This window comes from Grus americana, chromosome 12 (assembly GCF_028858705.1).
Source record: "Grus americana isolate bGruAme1 chromosome 12, bGruAme1.mat, whole genome shotgun sequence".
Taxonomy (NCBI): domain Eukaryota; kingdom Metazoa; phylum Chordata; class Aves; order Gruiformes; family Gruidae; genus Grus; species Grus americana.
This window is the reverse complement of record NC_072863.1, coordinates 17,351,126-17,370,707: the sequence shown is the minus strand read 5'-3', so window position 1 is coordinate 17,370,707 and position 19,582 is coordinate 17,351,126. Positions and strand designations below refer to the sequence as shown.

The 19,582-nt window shown below is 39.9% G+C and overlaps 1 protein-coding gene across 1 annotated transcript in view; it reads right to left on the bottom strand.

The window, feature by feature from the left end:
* The window catches only part of LOC129211669 (uncharacterized), a 208,173-nt gene extending 189,818 nt beyond the window's left edge, over positions 1-18,355 (bottom strand). The window contains exon 1 of the mRNA XM_054839117.1: positions 18,344-18,355. The gene's annotated coding sequence lies outside the window, so the exon portion shown is untranslated. The remainder of the gene's footprint in view (positions 1-18,343) is intronic.
* Between the last annotated feature and the right edge of the window lie 1,227 nt (positions 18,356-19,582).

The window sequence follows — 19,582 nt, the reverse complement described above, 5'->3', positions numbered from 1 at the left end:
TCGAGGCTGTATGTGCTTCATTGTAGTCCCTTTTGTTCCTAGAAGCAGGATAGCTATTTAACAAAGCAGGTACTATTTAAACCTGAGCATCACAAGTCAGCAAAGGGAATATTCAAGATTCTGGGGACAGGCATGATAAAGGCCACCTAGTCTCCAAAGCAAACTATTGCTAGCTCCTACGCCTCACCTCACCGGGCAAGTGTCATTGTCCAGTATGACCACGACACATTTAATTCACAGAAAATTAAACTGAAAATGCTACAAACAAAAACGTCAGATCTCACTCTGAGTATATGCAAATAATTGAGGATGAGTCCAAGCTATTCCTACTACAGTCAGTGCTGTTTCACTGCTACATGCAACAGGAGGAATTATTTAGTAAATGTTGTCTAAGATCAGGATCGATCCATGCCACATATACTGAAAATTTCAGTGGAAACACCCAGATTGCAAGTTATCACTGACTGCAGCCCTAACCTCTGCTATTTGTCAATTCTCAAAATATTTCTCATTCAGATCCCAGCAGTCATAATGGAAAGACTCATCCATCTTTATTACTTCAAAAGGAATATATTACCATCTAAAGTGTCACTTAATTTTCAACACCAACTATGCATTTTCTGGTGAACAATTTACATGGAAACCATATCCACAGCACACATAAAAGATGATTAATGTCCAATCAAATATAACAGAGTTTCAGCCTAACAAATATTTTCTTATCACCAGTCACTATGATTTATTGTGTCTGTAAAGCTCATGCAGTCTCTCTCTCTTTCTCTAAAAAAAAAAAGACTATCTTTATAAAATGAATTTTTGTGTTCCCCACAGAAAAATTCCATTTTTGATCATTTTCAAAATAGATGAAAATAGCATTATGAAATGTCACAAATCATGCCTTCCTAATAGAAATCCTGGTCTGTTGTGGGCTCTGATATGGCCCACGTGAAATGGCTTACAATTATGGTTCCCATTTATCTTTGTTGTTCAGCTCAGTTGTAAAGGCAAATTCTCCTGCAGTTATAGATCCTGGGCCAGACCCTCAGGAGGTGCAAGCCAGCACAGCTCCATCCGCCAGCTCTTTCTCTCCCCCAGCATTTCCCTGGGCAACGTTAAGGACGCCGTATTACGAGCGAGATCCCACACGACAGCCGCTGCCCGAGGACGCGCGAGAACCCTGCAGCGCTGGGCTCAAGTCAGTCTCTCCCGTTGATAACAGCACATCAGCATCTAACAGGGGAACCCCTGGGGTCAGGGATCCCAGAAACAAAGGGCAACAATAATAATATTCCCTGCCGTGCAAGTGTTGGGCTATACACCTTAAAATCCTACTGCTCGCCCCCCTGTCCCCCATTTCCTAGGCAATGTTTAAGAATGGTCCCTGCCTCGTACTAACTCGAAACTGTGAGCGCAGCTCCCTGTTTTGGTGGGTGGGAGAGTTTAATAACATGGGTACTAAACAGACCACTACAAACCGGGTGACTGCAGGGCTGGGAACGGTCCTGTGCACGTTCAAATATACACGTAAGTTCTCTGCCCTGGCAGTTAATCACTGTATTTTTCAGTTTTTTCCATTTGCAAGAAAAGGAGGTAGAATTTTTTTTTCTACTTTATTAAAATGGTTTGAGATCCTTAAGTGAAAATTGCTGTATAAGTGTAAAGTACTATTAATAAAGAAAAATGTAACATTGTTTCAGTACATCATCAACAAGTTTTCATTTCTAAAGTGACAGCGGACTATTGAATTATTGATTCAGATTCACCAGCTGATAAACTAGTGTAAATCTCCTCCAAACTCAATGAGAGTGCATGGACCACTGGTTCTTCTTAATGAAAATGAAGTCTAATTTTACTCTCAGATTTATTAATAAAATGCAGCAAAAATAAAAGAGAGATAATGGCACCTAAATGGTGTTTCAAAACTAAGCACAACAGAAAGCACAAATTTCAGTAGTCAGTCTGTCTCAGCACAATAAAAGCATATATTCTTTAGAAAAAAACAAACAAATTACCTTGCAATGGTCATATTTTTAAATAAGAAATCTATTATACAGTGCCTATGAATTGTTCAAGATAATGCAGTGCACACAATATTATAAGAAAATGCAACCATCCTGAAAACTTTATTTCTTGGCCTTAAAAATGCACTCTCTGCAAGAATATTAATTTTATAAACAAAACTTTCCATAAATAAAAGTCCTTTATATTAGCTGGCAAGAAGGGCAGAAGGAGATTAAGGGACCAAGACTATATAAAAGAATAATTATAGTTAAGAACAGACTAAACACTTTCCATATGGCAAATGATACCAAAAGCTATTCCCATTAAAAGGGAAGCCAGCAATACCAAATACATCATATTTCTTTACTGCAGCATTATTAAAGGAAATGCACACTTCTTAAAGCAGGCTGTGACATGCGTTCACCTACTGAACAGCTGTGGTGGCTCAAAGCACTGCCAGCCTCCCCGGCGACCTGCCTGCTGCCAGCGCTTCCCAGCCCGCAGCACGCTCCGGGAGGGATACACCGATGCACTCTACCCACCGAGGGCAAAGTCAACACCCAGCCGCTACCTCAGGCGATGGGTTTAAGCCAACACACTCTTCTCGTGGGAGCAAGGAGCAGGCACTTGCTTTTTTTTCCCCTCACCTGTTCCAAGGTAGCTTAGGAACTTCTGGCGAAGAGGCGGCAGAGAAAGTTGGGGAAGGATGTGTTGGACTAACACATTAAGCCATCATAGCAAAGGTGATGAGGGTGTGTCTAAACTTTTGCTTTTTAGCTATGTCATCTTAACTGTGGTGATCTCCAGTTTCCTCTCCAACAACTGGTTCTACTTGCAAAGTCCAATAGCTGCTGTTTTGTGAAAGCATTTTATCAGAATAGCCTAGGACACTGCTGATGTGGGGGCAATGGTTTGCAGAACTAGCATGAAAGGAAAAGAAGCAATTCTGCTCCTGCTTTTTGAAGCTTTTAGATTTTTATGCACACATCCTGAAATCTAGAAACCTTACTATACAGTATTTCTAAAAGTGGAGTTAAAATAAGCATTTACTTGGTTAAATGATTCCCAGGAAAAGATCTTCTGCAGTGAGTATCTCTAGGAATTAAGACGTGAAAGCTGTCGTCAGGATAACTAAGGCCAGGCTAAAACCCCTTTCCTCCCAACTGCTGTGGTGGCTATTCAGGAAAGCCCGTCCCTTTGGCATCGACAGAAGCATGAGTGCCAGTTCAGTTCTGCATGAGGCAACTGGTAGTCAAGTTAATGGAGACGTACGCAGCGGCAGAACAATTTCACTTTCCCAGGTTATTACAATTCCCTCATATTGAATGAAGGTTTTCTCATAATACCATTTTTTTAATACAAAAGTAGGTAGGTGTGGTCACAGACCATTCTCATAGCCCGCAAGTAGATCACTGGCAAGGTCTTTGTGCCACCTTCCATGTTCCCTTCCCCGCACAGTGGCTGACCCAGCCAGGCACTTTGCTACCTTCTGCTGGCAGAGCTCCACAGAAGTCAGTGGAGTGAGGATGAGTTAACTCAGCTGAGGAACCAGTCACATGTTCTTACTGAAATTTGTGAGGAAAAAAAAAGTCTTCAAAGAAGAAAATAAGACAAAGTCAACACAGCTGGAATGCCCTTGTCCATCAATCTATTTAAATACAGGCAGAAGGCTTATTTTAACTTGGGGTACAAGAAGAAAAAGGAGTCTGTCTTACTAGCAAAGACCAGGATGGTGAGCAGAGGAAGCTGCTGTGTTGATACTGTACATCTGCAGGTCTGCTGCAGCCTTGCTGTCAGCATCGCAGCTCCACAGGCAAACACTGCACCGCTTTCCTTTCTCCGAAATTTATAAGCTGTGGTGCAAAACAGGCACTATCAAGTCATTCATTAACTCAGAACTCGTCTTCAAAAAAAAAAGGTATCTCAAAAGCCGAGGCTAAGGCTAAAGGCCCTAAAGGCGCAGATGACAGAAAAAATGAGCAATGCTACAAAAGATGCTGTGGTGCAAAAGGGTCTTTTCAAACCTACTGGGGGTAAGTTACCTGCTGCCTGACTTTATTTTGACTTTAATATTGGCATATTCACCTATGACATCAGTAATGCTGAATACTAACTGCTCCCAAGCCCCAAATTCTCAGAGTACAGACACCTTGCTGGTGCTTAAGCTAGCAGTAAACTAGCTCATGGTTGTATGTTCTACTATGAGGGACGCTTCCTACTCGGATGGTGAGATTCTGTATTGGAAATGGGTTTCGCTGAGTGTGTATTGCTAAGCTCTAGTGATATTTCTATAACCCCAGGATTTGCACATGTTGGCTTGAGTACAAAATCTGCATGGGATTTTTTGTTACGGTCAGAGATGGTGGGAGGCAGTCAGCCCTGCTTTCCCGTGCTCTGGTACAGGTAAAGTAGACAAGGGGGGAGATGTTAAAAGTAGGTTCACTTTCTCCCACACTTTGTCTCTACTAAATAGACAATAAGAAATGCCCATAGATGCACACAACCATGACTGTAGGTCTTCAATCAAAGAGCCTATTTCTAATGAAGTTAAAACCCTATCACCACTGTAGTTTCTGTTTTCTGACCTAGGCTTTTCAGGCAGCAGAGGTCCCATGAATGTTACTGCGTTAGTTTTATTTGCATGGGATAGATCTTAAATTCTAAATGCATTACACAACCTATGCTTAAAGTGATTCACCTTCACTATAGTCTTCCTGGCTTCCTTCACTTTCAAAAGCAGTTATTTTGCTGACATGATGTTAAATTTTCTCTTACCTGAAGAAATCATCTTGTCTGCTGTAGTGTCTAATTCCACCAATACAAGTACAAAATGACCAAGGTGAGAAGATCTGTAAAGCTAGTTATTTTGTGATTTCTATCTAATTTAATCCTATGAAAGCGGGCTAGGTCAGAGTACCTTGAATGCTTAGTTAATGATCCATGTATGAGCAGTACCATCCCCAAGAACATTTCTGGACAGAGTGTACTACAGAGTAAGAAACAAGGAATTTCTATTACAGAATAGTATTTTTCATTCCTGTCTGGCTAGTTATGATAAAATACAGAGATATGTTAAAAATCCTCTTCTGATAAAGAAAAAAAAGTAATGTTTTAAAGTCTGTTCTTCAGAAATAACTTCTATCTCAAGAGAAACTATTATGATATTGTGGAAGTGCCAAATTAAGAATTCAGGTGCAATCAATGACTTCGCCAACATGCCACAGCTTCCTCACTTGTAAAAGTTTTCCCTAGTTCCTTTTTATCACTCATGCTTCTCTTGGCTTTTTAAATTTTTACTGAGTCTGCACTGCAGCTCCACCAGAAAAGCTCTGATCTGTACTGCACCTCCAAGCACTGTTCTATCACATATAAGATCATTCTGAAACAACTCTCCTGTAATTAAAGCATCTCTCTGAAGCACCGGTAAACTTTACAACCAGGCAGGCATTTTAATTCACTAATGCTGCAGTTGTGTTTACAGCTATTATCTATGTTCTACTTCATTTAAGGTCACAAGACTCATACAAGCTTACAATGGAAAAGATCAGTCTTATTCCACGTAACGCTATACTAGGGTAGATATACAGATTTTGAAAGATCACTTTATACACTAAGAAAATACATTCTGGCACAGTAAGCAAGGCTGGAGTATCACGTAACTAACACCAACTCGCAAAGGTCAGTTATAAGAAAGATACAATAAAGTGATATAACAGGTAAATTACTGTATCTCTGGAGATTTTCTACTGAACAGAATTACAGTCATTCTACTATTGATAACTGCATACTAAAAAGAATTTTTTCCATATTTAAAGTTGACTGAAAGATACCTTTTTTTTTTAAAGTGGACTAAATTGTCATGTAATCCAGACCATTTCTAAGCCACTCTAAAGGAACCAAGCCCTGCGAGTAAATTGGTTCTATTTCTGCTAAGACTATATTAAATAAGGCCAAATTCCTTTGTGACTGGCAATGTATCTTTCACGAGGCTCTATTCTGCTGAAACGCACTGCTTTCTAGGCAATGAGCCGAGGAAGGTCAGAGCCCATAAGAGGGTCTACTCCAGAAGAATGTAACCCCAATCATTTACCCAGCAGTCCTGCCACCACACATATTGGAGTCAGCCGATAAGTGAAGAGCTCATACAAATAATCTTTGCTTTTCTATTGAACAACATGCATTTCCAGTTCCTCCTTCAGTATCCACAGCTGTGCAGCAAATGCAGGGCACTTCATTTATCAGAAGACGACAGTGCTGACAGAGGTAGTACAATCAGGCAGCCTCTTCCATCTGTTAAATATATGTCTCTTTGTTCCCTCTTAACTTTCTTCTTCCTTCTGCAGGGAGAAGGAGCACAAGTACTTTTATGCTAAATATTTTGGCCATGTATACAATTTTTGCCTTATTCTTCTCTAACTGACAAGTCAAATTCCCCATGTCAGACCAGCACAGTCATTTATGCCACTCATTGTTTGCTCACAAAAGTATCTATTGAGAATATAATACGGTATTGTCAGATCAGAATGACAGTTGATGATAATGCGAGTTCCTCTGTATTCTGGTTGCCAATATTATAGTCTAACACTTATTGAGGTTTAATGCTCCAGGGAAAAAAGAGAGCAAGGCTCTTCCTTCAGACTGCAGCTAGATCCAGTTTAGAAAGAGCATAGCTCAATGACAATAAATTAAATAAATTCAATAAACCAAAGTTTGGAAGAAATTCTGAAACAAAGATACATATGATACATTCTGAAGATCAATGACTGAAAGTCTCAATATGCACAAGCATCCTTCAAACTATGCTTTATGATTTTACTGATACTGGTTCACAGGGAGAAAAACAAATCAGCTCTCAGTGCCGTTTCAGAACCCTAATTCAGTCTACAAATGTAGCTCAAATTTGTGGCTGGTGCCACCATAAGGTAATAAAGAATGAGATTTATCATTCAACATACAATGGATTCACATCAGATTATGATATCTTCTCAGAAAGGTAGGAATTTTTTTTTGTGTGGGACTAGAACCTTCTTTAGCTCTTGAATTTACTGCCAGTTGTTTTGTAAGAAAAAAAGAAAAGCATAGTCAGTAAAACCAAACCAAGACAGTCTGCCTCTGCGGCAGCCCAGCTGTCCCACAAGCCCTGCTCAAAGCTTTCTCTCCCTTTCTGTTCTTTGCAACCTGCACTTTCTCTGGCAACCACAACATAACCCAGTTCTCTTACAAACCAAAAACCTTTAAAGGGAACAAAGCTGGGAAGAGCGTAACAAGCATATGGCCAGACTACACACAGCTTTCAAAACAAACAAGAACTGTCAACAGTTTCTCTTCCTATTTTCCTTTCCAATCTCTGGTTATAGCCTTTCCTTTTGACTATCAATGCCCAAATGATGAACTCGGATTTTGGAAGGATGAACCTCAGAAAACCATAAACGCTACGAACTTCTTCCTGGATACTAATTCTGTTCAATCCTTTAATAACAGACAGAAGCAATGTGTTTGAGAGAGATTACCGACTCCAGATTAAGGAATTTCAGGAATCCTTACAATGAACCGCAGAGGAAGAAATGTTGCGATCTGGAACAACACTCATAAAATTTGATATTAAGAATTAAGAATAATTAATATATTAAGAATATCATAATCACATCATTTCAGTAAGCTCTAAAACTGAGGTATTTAGAAGGAGATCCAACTGCTGGTAAGAACCAAAAAAAAAAAAAAAAATCAATTTAACTTTCCTGGGCCACATTCAGTAGTATGTTTACTTACTCCATTTTTTCCATATGACATTTCCATCTTTATCTTCTCGTTGACACAACAAAGAGCAAGAATTATGAAACATAAGTCAAAGGTGAAGTTTAAAGCATGCAAAATTTTCTATCTCTGTCTCCTGTGGAAGGCTACTCAGTCAAGTCAGTCGCTGATACAAAGCTATTATCTTGGGTGAAAAGCATGGTTATAATAGAAATTTTCCAGTTGTGTTGCACAGTAGGGGGGAAAAAAGCTGACTCCTAGGAAAATTCTTCAGAGGCCATCCTGCTATACTGCAATTTTATGCTTGTGTTTCTCACTATCAGAAGAGATTCAACACCCACAGAATTAGTTCCCCTTCTCCATTAGCCCATCTTTAAAGATTTGAACAATAAATAAGCAATAAACTGTGGCATAATTATAAACAAGCCTCTCCGTCTCTCTGGTTCATTTTGGGCTTCTCCATTTCAGCTTCTGAGAATGCAGTTACTGTCTGGCTGCAGGCCCTCTCTGCTGGGAAAGCAGCAGCACTGAAAGGTAGCAACAACATCTGGGCTGCGGATAAAACGGACCCTGTGGTTTCCCGGTGCTCCTTCAGTGCGTTGCATGCCACAGATATGACCCACAAAGGGAAAATATCGAGACTCAGTTTAGTGGAGAGTATTATAAAAAATGTTGACTTTTGTAAGCAGCTATGAATCGGGAGATACTTTCTGAATACAAATTTATGGACTCTCTTTGATGGACAGAATGGGGTTAATTTTTCTCCTGCAAGGAAAAAAGAAAGCATGGAAGACAAATCTTAGATCTAACCCAGAACAATCATTTATGATCATCAGCACATTTTAATCACCAGGAATACCACAAGACTGCAGCCGTCCGTCCCTCAAGTTAGAGGTGTCAGAGTAGCACAGTGCTTATGGGCATCCATGCAAGTTGGGTGTTCATCTTTAAATAAAGAAGTATAGACTAATAAATCTTATAATGTGCAATAGTCTTAAAAATGCACACATAATTTATTTTTTTAACATGAAATCATCCTAATTACCTGTATGGTTTCACGGGTTACCCCAGAAGCCTGGCACAGGCTTCATGCAATGCTTTCCAGTCACCTCAGGAAAAGTCACAGACCGTCACCAGGATATGATGCTTCCAGTTACATTTGTTTACGTGTCCCAACTTGTGGTTTTCTTCTGATCAAGTGACAGGACTTCATGGACACGGCACACGGTTACTTGTAACAGACAAAGCCAGTGAATCTGTCAGCATCGTATGGCTTCAGCACTCACTGTACCCCAACCAGCTGTTTAGAAATGTACTACTTATTTACTACAGAGCTACCACAACTTCTTCAGTATTATAAGGGAAACTAACTACAGCAAGTACTACAAGCTTATCTTCCAATTTAACTATAGACAGAGCCTAAGTATCTGATTTGGGCACAGATTAGAACAGGTGGCCTATGTGGAAGATGTAAATAATAATTGATAAAAAAAATGAGTTCATTATTTATACTTGCAAAACCAGGTTTAGCTGATACCAATCAACTTGTCAGAAATACACATATAATACGAACATACAAGAGAAGAAAGCATGCTATAGCAATGCCAAATTTTCATGGGAGCTCAGGGGAGAGCTTTTAGAATGAAGATAGACATGCGCCTCATGCTTAAAACTAATGAATCCGCATGCAAATAAAATGGTCCTTTAAGCATATACTCCTGGTAAGGTTGAAGAAAAAGAGGTGTGTCATTTTCCAAGCAAATTTCTGAGGGTATGGCTGGATGTGGTTTTGCTCTGGAAATGACAGTACTAATAACGTTCTCTAATATTACTATGAGCATGACTAACATCACATTTTTTATAAGCTCTGAAGCGCACACATTGTAAAATAGCTGTGCAGAAACTCAAGCTAGGAATGACTGTGTGGTTAATGGAGAACTGATGTGTCTCAGTGAACCTTTAGCAAGAACCTAAATATGAGGAATCCAACAATATGTTGCAAAGAGTTTAATCGATACTTTTTTTTTTAGCACAAATATTACTTTGCCTTACTTATATGATATTATTAGCTTCCAACTGTGGGCAATTCTTACACCTTAGGCATTCATCTTTAAGCAGTTCTTCCTGTGAATGGCTCAGCTTGACCAATTATAAAATAGGGGAGATTTGTATATCTAGACTTGATTTAGCATGCAATTAATTTCTTTTTCACTAATAGTTCCTAATTTTTCTCTTAACATACATATACAGCAAGGTCGGGGGGAAAAAGGAGATTTCAGAAACTTCCTTTTTTTTTTTTTTTTTTTTAAAAAGAATTACAAACCTACTGGACAAAGGTAGTCATACCTCATCCATGAGCCCCTTCTCATTCACAGTCCTGCCAAGCTTAACAAGAGCTTTCATGAACACAAATATTGTCAGGAGATAAAGTTTCAGGTAGTTTTCTTCACTACTGGATATATTCACACTCTACCACCCCTCATCACTCCCCTGCCATTTCTATCTCAGGCCGTATTTTATGCCCCTTTGTGTCATGTCCAGTGACAGTCACTCAGCTGCATCCAGTTACCATTGGTGGCTGGCTGGATGCTCTCCCACAGACTTCCCAGAAACACAGGGGGAAGAGGAGCGCAGGACCGATAACCTCCCATCTTTCAGCACCAGCCAGGCAAAACCTGTGCTGGGCTGAGCGTCCTGACCATCGTCGCCCATTGCACTCATTCATCATTTACCAGCATATAAACTGTTTCCAGTTAATAGCAGTTCTGACATTTTTCATCTAGCACCTTGCTGTCCGAGCAGTTCAACATGATAAAAATTTCCCCAAGTAGTTTTTCAGAAAAGGGAAGTATTTATTGCCAACATGAGTAAAAATGGCCCGATGCATAGGGGTTTTTGTTAAATAGCTTTGATTGATAAAGCTTGACATGTCTTAGCATGTTCGTTTACTTCAGTTTAGGGTAATCACTTGATTCTTCTCTGTCATACCCAAAAAGCTATTTTAAAGCATAAGACTTCTAGTGTGCTCTGAACCTCACACAAAATTGATTTCAGCACATACAGTACTACTGGTGTCTGATGCTGATGAATTACCCTGCTAGTGAAACACAATTTCTACTAAATCAACAAATAGTTTGCTATAAAGGCCATAAGATTCACTCAATTCCTACAACAAAAGCTCCCATTTCCTCTTCATTAATCCTTGTGAGATCCAATAGATAAAATTCCTGCTAGCTAGCCTTATGGTGTTCTTAACCATTTTGAAGAAAAGATAAAAAAACAACAACCGAAGGAACAGAAGTTAATTTAAGCTGCGAGTGACCTAGAGGAGTCTGAGGCCACTATTCAAAACTCTTGTCTCTTATGATTATGGAAAATTATGCATTCACCTACTAATCTCCCAACACAGATTACTGAAAAATAATCTTTCAAGCACTGAGAACACTGCAGATAGAGTCCCCAAAAATCTCCAGAACAAAAGAGAAGTACTCAATTTGAAGAGAACACTGACTTTTAACTGAATTTTGAATAATTTTTGTATTCTATACTATTTCCTCATATTTTAAAACCTGCAATAGCCTGAGTTTTAAACATTATTATTCTGCTTTCAATTTTAAAATATAATAAAAAAAAGGCAAAGCACCTGAAGTTAAGAAGACAATAGACAAGAAAAATAAAACCATTAAGATTCAGGACGGGGAAACTCTTTTTGGTGCAGCTATTTAGCTATTTTTCCTTTGGAGTGAAATCCAGCAGTGAAAACCATTCCTGTGGCATTTCAGCCAACAAGGAGAAGCAGTTCTGTGTTCTCTCACCGTCACTGCTAAGAAAATATTCCTTCCCCTGAAGGAACAGGTGAAATATGATTGCAAATCTTAATTTATGGTTGTACTATGAAGCACAAAGAGGTATTACACAGGACTTCTCAAAATAAAGTTGCAGACAGCCACAGTTTGGGATATTCTGCCAACTTACTCCTCCATCAATAAGCTTAAATTCTTTATCCAGTGTCATATTATACAAGCCCAAATCTGGTGTAGTAGCAGGATGCCTGACTAGTATATTCTGAGTTTTATTCAGCTTCTCTCCACCTCCACAGTCATCCCCTGCCACCAGCACACAGGAATTACTTGCCGGAAACGGATCAAGTCAGGTGTAGTGCGATGGTGAGCACACGCGTGTGTGCATTGCACCAGGCTGGGCAAGTCCCCCAGGGCTCCAGCCTCCATACCTCAGTGCACACAGGGTGTGGAAATCCCATTTGCATAGATTGTAGCCCAGCTCAATTTATCCTAAAATCCCTACCCTCGCTGCAGTGGGAGAGAATGTACCAGCTCACAGTGCAAGCCAAAATTCAGCCGCTGCTTTTTACCCAGCTTAGACAATACCATCTCACAATCGAAAGCAGCTCAGATCCCTATTGAGAGTATTCTCCCATTTGCTGTATTTCCACTCATTAGAGATGGCTTCATTCTCAATAGAACATCACTCCAGACAGAGTTTATTTAGCCTATGTCATCCAGAAGCTTGCATCCATTTGCTTAGGAGCTTTCTGTTATTTTTAGTGACATACCTAGCAGCATCAAGTCATCTGGAAAACTACTTTCTCCTTTCAGTTTTTGATAATCTGCTCAGTGAAACTTTTCTTCCTCTAAATCCACATACTGTCAAATTGGTAAGAACTGACATTTAAGTCGGTATGAATATAGTGGTTCAAATAGTATTAAAAACATATTCTATTATCTGTGAAAAAGTCAGAAGTCCAGATGTACACAGAATGCTGATTAGCAGAAGCCAGTGAACTTCATGTAAATGCTGGATCGATAAACTAATCTTCCAAACAGTAGCAAAGACCCATCTATGTCATGTGAAACATCAAGTCGTGGCATACCAAAAAATAAGGACCCAAACGCAAAGACCAAAAAAATGCCCAACCCGACATTAACTTCTGTGTCTGATCAGTGGCTCTACCACACAGGAAAAAGCAAAGCACCACTCTGACTGTATGACATTGTCCATGCTTTCCTGTGCACCAGAACCAGGAAAATTCAGTTCATCGACTGCATGCTACAGAGATATCTCACTGACTTTCAGAGCCAATGTCATTTGTTGCTTCCTACATCACTCTTGTTTGTTTCTATGAAAAATGAAGGTTACATCTGTTTACTGAATGCCAGTTTTATAAAATAAAGAATGCAGTCACTCCAGTCCTGTAACTGGACCTGATTCTAGTCTGAGCCGTCTTCATGAACCATTCAAACAGCAAGGCCACAGAGAGTCTGTCTCTGCAAAAAGCCATCAGCAACCTCCAGCACTGCTCATTCCCCCTCTCAACTCATAGTTATGTAGATAAGCTCAACAAGCAGACACACATGATGTAAGCAGTATCATTAGATCTAGGCTATCACATGACACAAAGCAATTCTAGTTTCTTAATTAACAAAAGGGCCTTGAAGCAAGGACATATAGTTCCACCAAGTCCCTGAATACAGTTAAGCCTCCGGTCCCACGAAGCAGGTCACAGAGCCTCTGAAAAGCAGACACATGTAAACTCTTCTCCCATACTGTACTAGGCTGAAGCCATTTTACCACAGAAACTTTTGTTGTGGCTAATTATAATTTCTATTAGACTTGCAGAGATTTATTATCACTAAAGAAAAAAGATTGCTACTAAACAAAATAGGGCATATATTTCCTGCTCCAGAGCAATCATAATCTAAATTCTTCACATTTAAGGTCAATAGCACTTCCCCACCCACCGCCCCCGTTTGCTATCAGCCTTTATGTCATTTCTCTTTGATCCCCTCTGTTGCTGGTGTTTCTTCAGCTGCTGTTAAATGCCTGTGATTTTTTTTTTTTTCTATTAGAAGAGTAATTACTACATCATCATAAAAGCTGCTCCTAAACGAGTATCTTCAAGGGCCACGTTCCATTATGCATTAATAGTCCTTGGCCCCACTCGCATTTGAACACATTCTGCTTCTTGTCTTGTACACGAGCAAAATTTCACACCATCCTTAAGAGGAAACAGCTTTTGTATCATTTGATGCAAGTCAGTCTCAACAAGAAACTATAGTGGCAAAACTCATTTCTCACTCTAAACAACGTGAAGACCGCTCCCATGATTAACAGGATGCCCCAAAATTGCCAGAAAGAGAGCGTGGGGCTGACGTGGAGCCGGCTGAGGTACCCTGCACAGCTCTGCGCTGCTGACAGATGTACCCACAGCCACGCAGGAGGTTTACACAAAAGACGTCCTGCTTATGTTAATAGGAGCCACTCACGCATTAGGCAGGAAAAAAAAGGCCAAGTGTCCCTCTAGACTAGAAATCGCCAGAGAAATGAGTTACTTCTACTAATCACCTTCAATTGCCCATTTGAATCTATTAGTTTTAACTTTCCAGTCCAAAATGTGTTTATTGCCCTCAGTTAATCATAGGTTAGGGTGGGCTTTCTTTTGAAATATTGATGGGCTAAAAGACAAATCATTGCACCCAATTAAATGAACATTAGAGAGAAATGCCTTCCTCTTATGATTGAATTATTTCTGGGAAGCTGCATGGTCTGTGTTATACAGAAGGACAGGCAAGATGATCACAAGGATCATCTAGCCTTGGAATTAATTCATTAAAAGAAACAGGTACACATCAAAGAGACTGACATGCACAGTTGGACTGGTAGAAAATACAGAGGACTTCAGCTGAGTGACAGAAACTGATAACATTAATGGAGAAGGAATTAATGGAGTAAATGCAACATTCAAGCAAGAAGGGGAAGGTGGTAGGAACAGGCAAGTGGTAAATGGCGCTCATAAGATCATTAGAGGCGTCTAGTTCACAAGCACATTGCAGTCTTAGACCAAAGGTCCTTCCCTCTACAAAGGTGGGCACTTCCATCCCTAGGGCTCCACAGAAATTTATAAAATAGGATGTATATAAATACTGGAGCACTCTGGACTACAGAGATCCTCATCCATAGCCTCTAATCAACATCTCTGCCAGCCAAGCTCTTCAAGGTGAAATTCCTTCTAGCTCCCCCACTAAGAGGGGAGTTGAGCCTTTTTGTCTCCGGATTAAATGTTTTTGGCCACGTTTCCCAAGGCAATGAGGCTTAGAAGTTCTAAAGATAATGTTTGTAGAACTTGTAAGAATTTAGTTCACTGGAGAGGAGACACAGCCAGGTTAATGCCACACCACTAACAGAAACAGTGACTGAACTAAACTGTCACGTACCCTCCGTGGCTGCTGGCACAGAGCCGCCATCGCCAGCCTGGCTCTGTACTTCCCTGTGAGCAGCACCACCGAGTGTTGTCAGGAGCTGCAATTCAATTTGTGAAACGGAGAAAGCTATGGGACAGAAAAGAAAGCTAAAAACCCCTAAACCTAGCTCAATTTCATTCTTAATGGAACATGCACTGCTAAAGCAGCCTCTGTTTCAGTGTATTCATATCAGACAGGAAAGTTGTTGAAGTGGCACTTTTTTGGGATGCAGAATTTCAGGCTCACAATGAGGACATTTGAGTTCCTTTTAAGAATTAGGAGTATGCATATCCCTTAGAGGAGATAATACAAAGAGAGACCAGATTTCATTTACAGGATATATTTTAATTTACTCCTATGATGATTTAGATGAGGCAAAGTATCTTAAAATGCTTCTGAAACTCCATTTGCCAAACTCACAGAGTTCAAACCACTTTCCTTTAATAAACTGGTTATTGCTCTTCTTTAAATGTCATTATATCTAGCATTTCTGCTTTGTTTCCTGTAGCATTAATCTCAGTTATTGACAGTCAGCAGCCGTACTCAAGATGAAAGGAATTTTCTTGCCGTGATTTAATGCATTTCACATTCTGATTATTCCTTCTTCATTCCTGCTGTTTTAAACAAAACTGGCTAGAAGCACCATTTCTGCCTTTTACTTATAACTGCTGGCTGATAAAACAGAAATACATCCCAGGGGCAGTTTATTATGTTATCTGTCCCCAGTAATTTTTAAGACGATTAATGATTGTTCACCAGAGCTATATAATAAGTACAAAAGTTTTTTGACATTCCTAAACAACAACAATCTCCCCAATTTCTCAAAGCCCACTGTATTGCTTACAGACAAATCCTTAATAAAGGGCTACCAAAGAACCACTGAACTATATTTTATCGTACTTGCGTTCAGCTATACTATTTCTTGTTTGTTTAAAGGAGGTATTTTTAAATGATGACTGCAACCCCTAAAGCACTGTTTAATGAATCCTAACTTTAAAACATTCAAAGGCACGCAAGTGAAGGATTTGCTCCTGTAGGCTGTTTGAGACTCCAGTTCCCTTGCTTTCTTCCTCGTATCATCTCAGATCATGGTAAATCAGTAGACAAAGAGCAGCATTTTATGAAGTATCTTAAAATTTCTTAAAATATAGCTACATTTTTATATACATAGTGCACAAGCTTCCTGTTACTCCCCCCTTCATGATTCAGCAGCAGTACAGATTATACTGAAGAGGAGGGACCAGACGTCATTTTTCCCTACAAGTTCCACAGCCTCTGATCTTCCACACCTTCACGCACCTCCTCAACAGTCCCTCTGCTTCCACCTCTGATTTTAAGCTAGTGGCCAGAGTTATTAGTGTAAATGGATGGTCTAAGATGCAGGTTACATACAGGAAAACATTCGAGTTATTTGTATTATCATATGCTACACGTATGCTGCAGCATGCAGCTTACCATTCGAGTAACTTGTTTGGATAAAGGAGATGGTGTAGCAGCAACCAGCAGAGGCTAACTCATACCGCAGAGAAGTTGTGCACCAGACAGCATTGCACCAAGCAAAACCAGAAAAAAAATGGTTCCTGCCCCAAATAGTTTATTTTTGTAACACAGAGGTGGATACAAACAGATGGGGAAGGAGGAGGGAATGAGAAGATGCTCCGATCAGATCATCAGCACCCAAAGCACTGTCAAGACTTTGGGAGGCAACTTGCCAAAGACAAACTTTAATGAGATTTTTAAGGGGGTGGATGCTCATTAGTTTTATGACAAAACACATAAACATTAAGGGCTTAGAAATCCAGTTCAGTGCAGTGAAGAAAATGCCATTCTACTAAGAGGAACAGGATTGCCTCTGAAGTGGACACCAACCATCAGCTGTTGTCTTGACAGTGTGGAGGTTTATTGCAACTGTGCAACCTGCAACCCCAATCCCGAGGTGCATGTGCAGGCCCCCTCCAGAGGACTCTGGACAACCCGGATACCTCCTCACTCTCATGTCCAAGACTCTTACGGAAGGAAAACAAATACACAGGCCAGGAGGGAACTGCAGAGTGACCCCGGTTTCCCAAGTGTATCACAGACAGCTCCCTGATCCCCGTCTCTTTGCTCCTGCTGCCATTCTACAGGCCAGCTCAAACAGCTCCAGGGAGGATACTGTTCTTTGTCACATGATTTTGGGTGTCAAATTTTCCAGATATATCACTGCCTTGGGCACCAACTCCCAGTTTGAAAACAGATGCTTACAAACGTGATTCCCTTCAAAGAAATTATAGAAATTATAAGTGTCTAGATCTCTTTCAGAGAGACAGATGTGAACTTTTCTTTCTTTATTTTAGTTTTAAGAAAAGGTTTCCACTAGGCATTCAGAACATCAGGTCTTTCTAGAATCTGAGGTCCTTCAAAAATATAATCTGTTGATTTACAATATGAATGTTAAGGTTTTTTTTTCAACTGCAATTTTCAAATATAATGGAGAACTCTTATTATAAAGCTAAAGTGATAGCTAATTGTTTTGTTGGGGTTTTTTGTCTGTCCAACACAAGGTCATCACTACACATAAAGAAGCAAGATAGATTTGGGGCACTGTTTGCTTAAGGGCTAATTCTCATTCCAAATAATGATTAACAGGAGATCAAAAAAGGGTGATGTTGAATAAAGCAATTAAATGATAAAATACAAATGGAAAATGAAAAGCATTTGTAGCTAAATGAACATACACCAAGTGACCAATGGTTTCAGGGGATTAGTCTCTCATGGTAATAATTACATATTAATATAATCAGTAACAGCATATATTCGTTATTCAGTTGAAATGAAATAGCAGCACACACAATTCTGCATCACCATGGACATTCAGTTTAGCTAAAATGAACTACGCTGAAACTTGGTACTAATGTACACCCATTTGCTTTGCTGCCTTTACTAGCCTGAACAGAAATTTCAAGCACAAATGGGATCAAGCATGGTTTGACCTGAGGAATTGGAAAAAACTTGGAAAAAGAGATATTTTTTTAAGACTTAGATACAGATACTCTTTTGTTATGCAAATTACTTCATTTTCAAGCATACAGGACACACTCAATTTTACACCGTACAGCTCAGAGTAAGCAGCTAAGTCTTAGGTTCCTAAAGCTTTCATTTTAAGATAACAGAAGTGCCCTGGGATTTGCTTTGGAAGCCTATTCCACTGCAATACTGATCAGAACATACTGTGATTGTGAAACCAGGGATTAACATGGTGTGCTCTGTGGCTGACACTTTCGATTCTAGATTGACCACAAACAAAAGTCTGTTTTCTTCCTTAAACTAAAGATATACTGCATCCTTACCGTGCTATTCATTCACCCTCTTGACTGGTATGGTCTAGTAAGAAGTGCTGCCGTCAGCTCAGCAGTGTATATTTCACTGGCAACTCCTTCAGGGAAACACCCACACACACAGCTCCAAGCTTCACTGGACATCACAACCTAAATAAGCAAATAAATAAATTTGGATGTTAGATGTTTAAGAAAAATAAAAGGGGTCCAGAAAGTGGCATAAGTGGTTCATTAGACAAACTCACTCTTCTAGTGCCAGGAAAGAACAGGGGAGATCTTCACACTTGTCTTTGGGAAGCGATCAAACTACACTGCCATGACTATGTGAGATTGCCAATGAACACTAAAAATACTCCAATTCTGCCTGGACAGAGTCTTACTACATCCTGCTTAGAGCAGGAACTAGAAGCAATGGTCCATACTTGGGATGAGATTTGAAATATATCAACGTCAGAGACAAAACTGGATAGCTCAAAAATGCCTCTCAGTGCCTGATGCTCCCACTTCCTCCTGATAGACACCTCTTGATACAAGTCCATCTCACATGCCTCTGGGTACCTTGTGGTGCATGGCAAAGAATCAAATACCCCAGAGAACCCAGATTATGAGAGAATGAAAGCATCAGGCAGGCACAAACTACAGCTTTTCTGAGCAGAGTTTCTGAATCCACATATTGCCATCATATTTTTTTAATATATAATTCCTCTTCCTGTATGAAAAAAAGATGTTGTCAACCTAAAAGTCAAAGCTTTCTACCAAAATGCTACTTCCTTAGAAATGTTTCAGTCACCTCTGGGGTGGGAGAAGAGACTAAGAGGCTATTCACACTGTCATTTAGAATAGTGCGCCCTTCAGCCTGTGGTTGTCGCCCCCTCAGCCAAGACAAAGCGTTTAATTAGACTGTACTGAAGCTAAGCAGGAGAGTCCACAAAGCTACCAAATACTTCTCATCTGAGCAGAAGTAACGTCCAAATGCTGACAGGATCACAGACTGAATTTGTGAGCAAACACCGAGAAGCTACACATAGCTTAAGGTACAACAGAGTAAGTGACTCAAAGCCAAATTGGACCAAACCCCCTTCTCATTCATTCTAGTAGAAAACAGAAAAAATACATAGTAATAGAAGGTAGAAGTAGCGGCAGTGGGTTCCTACTTTCATCTGCTGTCAACAGTATAGCAGTCAACGCTAGAGGCAGAAGAAATGACAGCAGGGAAAAGGAGGCAGCAACTTCACTAGCAGACAACTGTTG